Source organism: Ursus arctos, unplaced genomic scaffold (assembly GCF_023065955.2).
Source record: "Ursus arctos isolate Adak ecotype North America unplaced genomic scaffold, UrsArc2.0 scaffold_3, whole genome shotgun sequence".
NCBI lineage: Eukaryota > Metazoa > Chordata > Mammalia > Carnivora > Ursidae > Ursus > Ursus arctos.
Window position 1 is genome coordinate 50,316,099 of NW_026622985.1, and position 12,084 is coordinate 50,328,182.

A 12,084-nucleotide genomic window follows, 5' to 3' on the forward strand; every position below is an offset into this window, starting at 1 on the left:
GTCCCACCCTCTAACCTCTGGGTAGGAGGAAGGGACTGGAATTTGAATTAATCATCAATGAATTAATCATCAAGATTTAATCAGTCTTGCCTACATAATGAAGCCTCCAGTAAGAATGCAAAAGGATGGGATTCAGAGAGCTTCTGGGTTGTTGACAAAGAGGTGCTGAGAGGGTAGCATGCCTGGAGAGGCCATGAGAGTTCTATGTCCTGAGCTGAGAATAGAAGTTAAAGTGGTAGAGATAGATTTTATTTAAAAAAAAAAAAAAGAAAAAAAGAAAGAAAAAGTTTGCAATAGAGGAAGAGAGATTCCTCAGAATAGAACTGGGCTGTATTCCAAATACAACAAGAACAAGTGGAGAATTATAACCAAGAAATTAGTTGAGGGGAGGAGCATTGGCGGATGGAAATTACTAAGGGCAGACATTAATTCTAGGGGATTCTGGCTGAACTGACCTAACAGGTTTCTTGCTGAAGGCAGGCCAGTGTGTGTGTGTGTGTGTGTGTGTGTGTGTGTGTGTGTGTGTAGGGGGATTCAGAATAGTGGGGTTTTGGTATTTGATCAGATATCAGGGGTGGGGAATTTTCACTAAACTGATTTAACAGGATTCTTGCTGAAACTGGATTCTACAAGGAAGCACAGTCCAAGGGATGGGCCTTGTGGGAGAGTAGATTCTGGGGAGCCTAAAATTTGGTTAACCAAGGAATCTTTTTCATGTCCTTCTCCCATACTGTGTACCCTACACATCTCTTCCACTGAGATGTTTATTTATTTGCATCCTTTGAAATATCCTTTATGTTAAAAAACAAAAATTTAACTGAGTAAATTTGATGATCTAATTGACTTTATTCAATGATTCATAAATCATGCATCCTCCCATGTAGCAAGTGAAAAGTTGCTCCTAGGAACTGTACAAAATGGGGGCAGAAATAGGGCGGGACAAGAAAGTTTTTATTAAAGAAAAGAAAGGATGGGTTCAGGCAAGGTCACCTTCCTTTGGGGGAAGTGCAGATGACCTCACTGGTGCTGATCAGGAAATTCCACACTGACTGGTTAAAGGTCACATTCATTCAATGAAGTCTTGGTTTACTGTCTTGGGAGCAAGTGATGCCATTGGGGGCCTGTTCTTTCTTTTTCTTTTCTTTTTTTTTTTTTTCTTTCTTTTTTTTTTTTTTTTTTTACATCTGTAGTAAATCATTAATAGTAACTTACATGTTCCACAGAGTTCTGTGAGACATTCTAGGAAATAAATGAATCAGAGGAGGGGGTCATGTTCATAGCCAGTTGATAGGTGAGAAGCTCAGATGACAATCTGGACTTGTGTTTGGCGTCTGAATGGAGGTAAGGAGCAGTCTTGTGGAACTGAACTCATAAAGTGTGGTATCTGATGCTAACTTGAGGTAGCATAGTGTAGATAGTGTCAGAATTGCGTTAAATTGTAGGATACAGAGCTGGTGTTGGGAGAATCAGAGAATTGCTTGGTATGGGGAAATATTCCCACACATTTGGTGACTAGAAGCGTCAGAGGTGAAGTGTTCTGTGAGTATAGTATTGAGACTAGAGGAGAAACACAGGAGTGTTTTTTCCCCTCTAGGTAATTAGTTTCAGGATCTATATAGTCAGAACTTTTTAGCAATGACAGAAACCCAGCTTAAACTAGCTTACTTAAAATAGAAATATATTGGATCAGGGGCGCCTGGGTGGCACAGTCGTTAAGCGTCTGCCTTCAGCTCAGGGCGTGATCCCAGCATTCTGGGATCGAGCCCCACATTGGGCTCCTCCGCTAAGAGCCTGCTTCTTCCTCTCCCACTCCCCCAGATTGTGTTCCCTCTCTCACTGGCTGTCTCTCTCTCTCTCTCTCTCTCAAATAAATAAATAAAATCTTAAAAAAGAAAAAAAGAAAAAAATATACTGGATCAAATAATCCATAATGACAAGGGTATTTCTGTTCCCAGAAATGATTTCTGTTCCCAGGCATGACTTAATCTAGGTTCAAACAATATCGTCAAGTTCTCTTGGGTCTGCTTTTCTTTGTATATTGACAATCCCCATGGTACACAGCTAATGGTTAATGAGGGCCCCAGATTTATACCTTTCCACATTGGGAGTCCATATGAAAGACAAACTTGCCCTCCTAATCTTTGCTTGGGGTGGTTGTACTCCAACTCCAAACACAGCCGAGGAAATTGCCCAAGTATTGTTACATACCAACCTCTGTTGGAAAAAAAAAAAAAATAGAACAACTAGTGAAGAAGAGGAATAAAAACTTGTTAGCCAAAAAATTTAATATAAGTGGGATCAGGAAGCAAATTATAATCATCGTAAAACCCACTGAAATGGCTATAAATTTAGGAATGTATATAACAGAACTGTAATATTGCAAGGGAATAATTGGGCAAGGGTAAGAGGCTAAAAGCCAGTTGTAGGATCTCCTCTGCAGTGGAGAACAAGTCAAAACAAAATCTACTGGACCAAGCACATTATTAGTGAGGCTGAAGACTAACTCTATGGTCTGGACTCAGGAGTTGACAGAGTCTCCAGGAGCCTGATGCTTTCCAAGAAATTTAAAAAGTCCTATTCCTCAAATTTTTAAATGTTCCCAACTGAATCTAGAAGTCCAAAGAATGTATGAGCTATCTGGAGTTCCATGGATCCTCTAGGGAGCTCTAGTAGATTAGTGTCAAGAAGACCCATGGAATTCCATGGATACCGGCCAAATTAGAAATGTAGCAGACCAGATATTCCCGATGTGTGTTAACTTTGTACTAGGGTAGTGGTTTCCAAAGTCTGGGCTCTAACGAGCAGCATCAGCAACACCTGGGGACTAGTTAGAAATGCAGATTCTCAGGGCCTTACCCAGGATTATTGAAGCAAAAACTCTGGGGAGGGGGCCCGGCATCTGTGTTTTAACAAACCTTCCAGGTGATTCTTTTTTAAATTTTTAAAAAAGATTTATTTATTCATTTTAGAGAGAGATACCACAAGCAGGGGAGGGGCAAAGGAAGAGGGAGAAAATCCTTAAGCAGACTCCCTGCTGAGCAGGGATCCTGACTCAGGGCTCTATCCCAGGACCCTGAGATCCTGACCTGAACTAAAATCAAGAGTTGAACTCTTAACCAATTGAGCCACCCAGGTGCCCCCTCTTCCAGCTGAGTCTAATGCAACTGAAGTTTGAGAACCACTGATCCAGACCAGACTGGATATGAACTTTATTAGCTGGAATTTTTTTTTTTAAGATTTTTTTAATACCAGAGAGAGAGCAAGTCCAGGGGTAGGGGTGGAGTTGGGGGGGAGGAGAGGTACAAGCAGATTCCACACTGAGGGCAGAACCTAATGCAGGGCTGGATCCCAGGACCCTGAGATCATGACCTGAGCAGAAACCAAGAGTTGTATGCTGAACTGACTGAGCCACCCAGGCACCTCCTTTGTTTATTACTAACCACACTCTTAAAACACGTTGTTATGGTTCACATTATTGATCTGTCAGAAGAAAATGGAGTCGTTATTTCAAATAACTCCCAACCAAGTTCATGAAGAATTATCATGGCTTCAGTGTAGATTATACTGTTAGCCGGTCATTTATTCCATAAATAAATGTACTGTATAATTATAGGAAACAAAATGTTTTGGTGGGTTTTTTCTTTTTCATTTTGTATAAATAGGCTGTTGTTATTATCCAAATTAATAGCTGTATTACATTCTGATTTATATAATGCAATGTAAAATTGCCATAATTACATTTCATGAAAAACACAGCTTGTATGGTAATGCTAAAATGATCAATGTAATGTGACATCCGGCATAACACAAATATAGGAATGCACCCAAAAGTTAGATCTTGGAAAGTATTAATCATAGTTTTAGGTAATAGAATGCACATTAAACAATACAATTGTGATTATATAATATTAGCAATAAATAACTTGAAAGTCAGTTACACCCTTGGTCTGATATGAAAGTGAAGGGAAAACTGAGACATTTAAGGTGCAGGTGAGCAAATACTGAGAAGCTACAGTTGGTGGTCATTAACAGGTGACACAGACAGAGCACTTACATGCGCCAGACACTGTGTTAGGGGCTTGAACAAATACGAACTCAGTGGAGCCTGAAAACTTTCCTAGGAAGTATGTTGCTCGTATTCACTCACTCCACTTCAGAGAAGGGGAAACAAGGCTTGGAAAAGTTCAGTATGCTTTGCCTTCAGTAACAACTGATAAAGGAGGAGACACAGCTCAAAACCAACCTTTCACTCCTTTGAAGTAGGTGCTCCTAACTACCAAAATATGAGAGTAGGATGACACAATAAAAAAAACTAGAAAGGTAATCTTTATGACCTTGGATTAGGTAATGATTTCTTAAATATGACACCAAAAGTACAAGCAACCAAAAAAAATAAAATAAAATAAATTGGACTTCATAAAAATTAAAAACGTTTGGGCTTCAAAAAACATCAAGAAAGTGAAAAAACTACCCAATATTAAAAATGGTATCTGATAAGGGCGCTGGGTGGCTTAGTCAGTTAGGCATCTGACTCTTGATTTCAGCTCAGGTCATGAGTTCAAGCCCCACATTGGGCTCTGCACTGGGCATGGAGCCTACCTAGAAAAAAAAAATTATCTGATAAGGGACTTGTATCTAGAATATATAAAGAACTCTTACAATTTATTATAAGCTGAATGTTTGTGACCCTGCAAAATTCCTGTGTTGAAGGCCTAATGCCTGGTGTGGCTATATTTGGAGATGGGACATTTAAGAATGTAAGTAAGGTTAAATGAGATCATAAGGGTGGGGCCCTGAACCAATAGGATTAGCATCCTCATAAGAGACAACAGAAAACTCCCTCACTCTCTTTTCCTTTTTTTTTTTTTTTTTTCTTTTTCCAGAGGAAAGGCCATGTGAATAGAAAGTATTCATTTGCAAGGCTGGAAGGGAGCTCTTACCAGAACCCAGAACCCAAAACCTGCCAGAACTTGATCTTGTATTTTTTAGGCTCCAGAACTATGAGAAAATACATTTATGTTGTTTAGGCCACACAGTCCATGGTATTTAGTTATGACAGCTCAAGCAGACTAATACACAATTCAATAAAAAAAAAATCCAATTAAAAATGAGCAAAGGATCTGAATAAACATTTCTCCAGGGAAGATATACAAATGGCCAATAAACATGATATTTGTTCAATACCACTATGATGAGAGATATGAGACCCATAATGAGATACCATTTCACATGTACTAGAATGGCTTAAAAAAAAAAAAAGGTTGGCAAAGGTACAGAGAAATTGGGACCTTCATAATACTACACTGTTGTGTTATACACTGTTGGTGGGAATTTAAGAGAGGGAAGTGACTTTGGAAAATAGTCTGACAGTTGCTCAAATGATTAAACACAGAGTTACCATATAACATAGCAATTCCACTCTTAAGTATATACCCAAGACAAAACATATGTCCACAGAAAAATTTGTACACAAATGTTTTTTGCAACATTATTCACAATAGCCAAAAGGTAGAAACACCCAAACGTCTATCAACTGATAAATGGATCAAGAAAATGTGGTCTATGGGGCGCCTGGGTGGCTCAGTCGTTAAGCGTCTGCCTTTGGCTCAGGGCGTGATCCCGGCGTTATGGGATCGAGCCCTGCATCAGGCTCCTCCACTGTGAGCCTGCTTCTTCCTCTCCCACTCCCCCTGCTTGTGTTCCCTCTCTCACTGGCTGTCTCTCTGTCAAATAAATAAATAAATAAAATCTTTAAAAAAAAAAAAAAGGAAAAAATGTGGTCTATTCACACAGTGGAATATTATTCAGGTGTATGTGTTCAGAAAAAGGAATCATGTTTTGATTTATGCTACAACATGGATGAACCTTGAAAACATCATGCTAAGTGAAAGCATCCACTTGCAAAAGGCCACATGATTCCTTTTATATAAAATGTCCAGAACAGGGAAGTCTATAGAGACAGAAATTAGACTGATGGTATCTTAGGGCTGGAGGAGTGGAGGGTAGGGTTCGTCTGGTGGTGGCGAAAGGGTATGGGATTTCCTTTTGGCGTGAGAAGATGTTCTATGATTCTGGTGATAGTTTACAACTCTGTGAATATACTTTTTAAAAATTGAATTATACATTTTAATGAATGCCTTGAATGGTTATATCTCAATAAAGCTGTTACTGAAAAAAAGAGTGAGAGTAGAGAATGATGAGTGTCCTTGGGAGAGTGAAGGTTTAAGATAGCTGTTGAGGTGAGTGTATTAAGAATTGGCTAAAGATAAACCTTTTCTGTCCATTGATGAGAAACCAATTAAAACAAGATTGTGTACCTGTGCAGGAATATCAAGCATACAAAGTCAGAATTCTTCAGCCCCGGGACTGGAGGACAGGGAGAGGGAATAGACTGGAAGGTTTTGCACAAAGGGGCCTAAAGTCAGGGCGCAGACCTTGGTTAGCATATGTCCTTCCTGGGGTTCTTTCTTTCTGACCATGGTCTCTTTTCTCTTGCCATCCTTCAAACATCTGTGTCCTTTGGGACACACAGGGGCTGCCCTCTAATCTTTTTGCTTTGCATGCTCTCTCTTGGTGAGCACAGACTCTCTCTTGTTTCAACTGCTATGTATATTTTGCTGGGTCCAAAGTATATGTCGCCAGCTCAGACCTTCCCTGAGCATAGCCCCCCATTATTCACCTGCCCACTAGACATTTCCACCTGATTGTCCCATACATGTCCGAAACTCAAATGTCGCACATTGCTCCTTCTCCATCCAGCTTATTAGCCTCTACTCCTTATCTTGAAAATTGGGAAAGACTCTGAGAGCTCTATTTTGCACACAGTGGAGTAGCGGTTTCATAGGGCCCAACAAAATGGGGAGGTTTATAGACACAAAGAGAACAGGGAAACGAAAGAGATTCAGTAAATTACCCCTTTGATCAAGTCACACCTTTGGTGGACAACTCTCAATTATTCTTTAATGTGCAGAGATGAAAACCCAAATTCTATATGCTGTTACTCATAATTCAACTTTCTCTGTAAATTTAATTCAAAAGATCATGTATTCAATATATGAGAAATTGTGATACAAATACAGACCTTGACTTCAACTAGCTTATGGTCTAGCAAGGAAGCTCCTGAGTAAATAAGAAATTTCCATACAATGTGATAAATGTCAATAAGGAACAAGCACAAGACGCTATGCCAGCACATAGGACATCTTACCCAGAAATTGGGGGTAGGGGGTAGAGGGTGTTTAAAATGGCTTTTCTGAGCCTGGAAGAGTTTCTGAAACCAACAGCAAGAGTAGAAGCGTAGTTGGGGGAAGACTATCCCAGCCATGAGTTTGGCCTGCCCGTGGGCCCCTTCAGTAAGACTGGCCACAGAGAGATGAGGCTTGGAGAGAGAACCTGGTGAAAGTAGAGAAGTTCCACTGAATAACGTAGGAGTCAAACTCCATGAGAACTGACAGACATAAAAGGGGATTTAGCATTTTTCCAATAAGCTTGGCTGTGAAGGGAGAGAAAGATAAGGCAAGAGGCAAAAGAGGGTGTGTGTGTTCAAGGGAGTGTTTGGGGTCATTATGTGTGTGTGTTTCTAAGATAAGAGAGATGTGAGCAAGTTCAAATGCTGAAGGAAAGAAGCCAGAATCCGGAGAGGGTGGGGGAAGGAGCTCTGGGGCAAGATATGTACTGTAAGAGAGGCTGAGATGGTGAAGCCTTCAGACTCGTTCTGTGGGAATCAAAGGAAGGGCAAAGATGGATATGCGAATAGGATGGCAGGAATTTGGTGGATTTCATTCACAAAGTCAGCAAGGGGGGCAAATCAGGTCAGTGGTTTGCGGAGCGCGAAGAATATTTGAAGTAGCTGTGATGACTGTAGAAGGACTGAGTAGGAATGATTGAGTGAATAGCAAACAAACTGGTGTTTTCCATGAAGTTGAGGACCAGCTCACCTAGGAGTAAATAAGTAAGAAAACTGCAAAGATAAGAGATTGGCATTTGAGAGGGAAATGTGCTGTTTTGTGCCTTCGGGAACAGATCAAACCCAGGTGATGCTAAGATCTTGACCGAGCAGTGGGACTGAGCGGCTAATTGGGAAAACCAGGTGAAGGTAATTGGGATCAAGGAAGTCAATGAACCGAAAAGCCAGTGAGTCGAATGGAGCATCCAAGTGTACGCTAAATTCCCCTGGTTGATGGCAAGTGTTAGGAAGAAGAAGACTGGGAAAGAAAGGCTAACTTTCCTCAGGAAAGACGAGGAGGAAGAGGAGTTACAAACGTAATGGTCTGGTGAAGAGAATTCTATAACTGGATCACATGACCCGTAAAGATGCAGAATTTCTACAAAAGAATGGAAAAATGGTTCAGGAGCTATCTCCCTGCTTCGGTCTATTCTTCACACAGCAGTTGGGTTGAATTTTTTCTGATGTACTTCTGATCATGTTGGTCTTCTACTCATGGCTTCCCACCTCCCTCTGAGTAATTCTAGTATCTCCACCTTGGTCCTCACTAGCTGGCCTGTGTCTCCTTCCTCTCCTCGTACCACTTTTCTGTTTGCCCATCCTGCTCCAGCCCACCGACTTCTTCGCTGTCTCCAAACAAGACAGAGCTTCTCCCCACCTCAGAGCCTTTGCACTTGCTCATGGTTATGCCTGGAAAGTTCTGCCCCAGGTGCCTGCTCATCCCCTCTCTGCTTGATTATCACTTGCTCAGCAAGGCCTTCCAGGCCTCGTCCTGTGCCCACTCCTACAGGAAGGCCCTATTCTAGAACTCTACTTCATTTTCCTACAGAGCACTCATCACCAGCTGATTTGACATACGTTTACTTTTTTTTTTCCCCTAGCAACACTCCCCCAAGAATAGAAGCTACTTGAAGGCAGGATTTGGGGTCATTCTGTTCACTGCTATATACTGTAGAAGGTATAAATTAATAGTTCTTTGAATGAGGGCCGTGACATGGGGTTGTGAGAAGGATGTATGTGAGAGAATTGCAGGAAAACGTGTAGAGGGAAGCATGTGAGCACGTCGGGGTGGGGAGGGTAGTTGCCATGCAATGACTTTCCAGTGGGAACTCTGGGAAGTGTCATTGGGCCAGTGGGCACAGGTCGTTGAGAGGAACCTTGAGCAGTCTGGGGACACAAAGACAGCAAAGGCAGACGACTGGAGGAACTTGCCTTCTGGGAAGTCTCTATAGACAATCGTAGGGATGGGAGGTGTGGTGACATTTGCTGGCTTTAGAGTTCCCAAAAGACTCAGAACCATCCCTTGGATTGTACATCTGGATGTATTTGTACTTCTGAAGAAATCCGTGTGACAGACAAGAGCAGTCTCTGGGGTGTGGGAGGAAGATTTGTTGGAAGGAGTTGCCCGTCCTGTGGACGGATGTGTTCCCAAGGGCTCCTGAGCAGGTGAATTGGTTAGTGCCACGGCGCTCTACTGAGTTCTCCACAGCAGCAGCCCTCAGGGGGTAAGGGTTGGCAGTGAAATCCTGTCGGTGCTGTCAGGCTTTGTGTTTCCTGTCCTCACCTCAAATGTGCACTTTCAGCATTTTCTTGCCTCCACACCTGTGCTCACACTGCCCTCTCTGTCCGGGATGTCCCTCTCCTCCCCTAGAACTATTCACATTTTTGGCATCCTTTAACACCTAACTCAAACCTTATCTCCAGGACGGTTTTCCTTTATAACCCAAGCCTGGAGAATTGCTCCTTGCCTTGAACTCAGAGCTCATATATTGACTGTAGAATTCATTTAACATTTAATCCCCTACTGCCCTGTGACATCTCTTCAATGATTGCATCAAACTCTTGTTTATACCTTCTGGGTTATACTTTTTTTTTTTTTTTTCAATTTGTGTGTGTGTGTGTGTGTGTGTGTGTGTGTGTGTGATAGTGCCTTTCTGTCTCTCTAGCTTCCCTGTAGGCTTCTTGAAGGCAAGGCAGGTTTTGTTGTCTTTGCAGCCCCCACATTATTTGACATAGACCCTGACACATAGAAGATATTCAGGTCATATAAATTGATGCATTTTAATTTATTAGTCATTAATATTCCATGCTGACACCAAATGATAGCTCTGTTTACCTTCAAATGATTGTTTAATGTGACACATAAACATGTTATGTACTCACCCTTTTCCATTCACAGGTGATTCCCAACTAATGCTGTTAGGATCTCTGTTGAACAATTTGGTCTTATTTTTTCACCAGAGGCCAGAGAGCTTGATGGATGAGAGTTTCTAAAATCAGGTGTCCTGGTTTGATTATGAGCTCTGCCACTTGCTAGAAGGGTGAGCCTGAGCGAGGTATTTAACTTTTCCAAACCTCGGTTTCTTCATCTGCAAAATGGGGATTATAATAATATGCTTCTCATTGATTTATTGTGACTGAATTATGACTAAGTGAATTATACCATGTGACATTCTTAGGTTGACATTGGTGCATGATAAAGCCCTCAATACTTACTAGCTGTTTTTTGTGGGTGACTAGAAATTTCTAGATTTAAAGTATGAGGTTCTCATACCTCTTTTCACCCTGCTTTTACCACTAAGGAAGGACAGTGGGATGAAGCTGGAAGGCTCTGGTGTCTATCTCAGGAGACCAGGCTGTGGTCTAAACTCTGCCACTTAGTTTGTGTGATATTTTAAGCAAGACACTCAACCTCTTTGGGGTGTCATGAAGATCAAGGAGTAAACCTCTGCGAAAGTCCTTTTTAAATAGCAGCTTGCTTTACCCAAAGCAAGGAACTGTGGTTGAGAACATGAAACAAACTTAATTGGTTCTGTTTTGAAAATCTTACCCTTAGAAAACATGCTTCAGGAAAAGAGTAACTCTTTGTCTCACTTTGATTGGATTATCCTGATTATCTTATGTGGTCTTCATTTTTTTTTTTTTTTTTTAACTACTAGTGCTGTGGGAAGTTTTTTTGTGCCCGTGATATGCCTCCTTTTCTCATTTGCAAATCTGGTTGGAATACTAAACGAACAACTGTGGTCATACATATCTTTGTGGTTTAAAATCTGTTGCTGCACTTTGACAAAGGCGCTCTGTAGGGAATGGTAATACGATTAGGACAAGTAACTGGCTGGGGGAGTAAGAACACCCAAACCAGGCAGCCCTCCCTCCAGGCTTCCTGAGAGATGTGTGTCATAGGCAGGTTAAGAGCAAGGTCCCTGGCTCCTGTTGCCTGGATTTGAATCCCAGTTCTACTGCTTATTTTCTGGACGACCTTGCAAATTGCTTAACCTCTGAATGCCTCTGATTCCACATCCATAAAATGGAAACAACTATTAGTCCATACCCTATAAGGGTTACTGTGGGTAAATATATGTAAAGTGCTTATATATAATATAAGTGAGTGCTAAATAAGTAGCAATTATTTTTTTAAGATTTTATTTATTTGAGAGAGAGAGAGAGCATGAGTGGAGAGGAGCAGAGGGGGAGGGCAAAAGAACCTAAAGCAGACTCTGCACTGAGAGTGGAGCCTGGAGCCCCAAGCTGGGCTCAATCCCACGGACCCAGAGACTGTGACTGGGAGACCGTGACCTGAGCCGAAACCAAGAGTCAGGCGCTTAACCCCCGGAGCCACCCAGATGCCCCAGTATTTACTATTAATATATGCACACCGTCAGTGCCAGCAAGGGCATGTCCTCTGGTACTAGATAAGCCTTCCCAAATACCAGTGCACCCTTGGGACAGATGGAGGACTCTGAAACAGATGGAGGACTCATTTTGTCTAGGCCAGATGTTTATAAGTAATACAGGCCTAACTGGTTACTCCTCTTTCCCCTTTTCTCTAATGCCACAGCCAAGGCTAGGAAAGGTAGACCCAGAACATGCCAATTAGATAAAGATACAGACAAGAAGTCCCAGTGCTGCTTGGGTCTGCCACTTGGATCTTCCCAGGGCTGGTGGAGTCATTCCCAAAGAATTTGTTCCCTGGCTTATTGTGCCCGGCTGAGAGGAGAGGTGGGGGGTGGATGGTAGAAGGGAGAAAATGAGAAGGGAGAGGAGGAGAAGTGGTTTAAAGACTCTCTGGAGTGGGAGCCAACCCCTGGTCCCATCTTTTCTGTTCCACCTCTTAGAAAGAAACGTCATAGACAGAAATG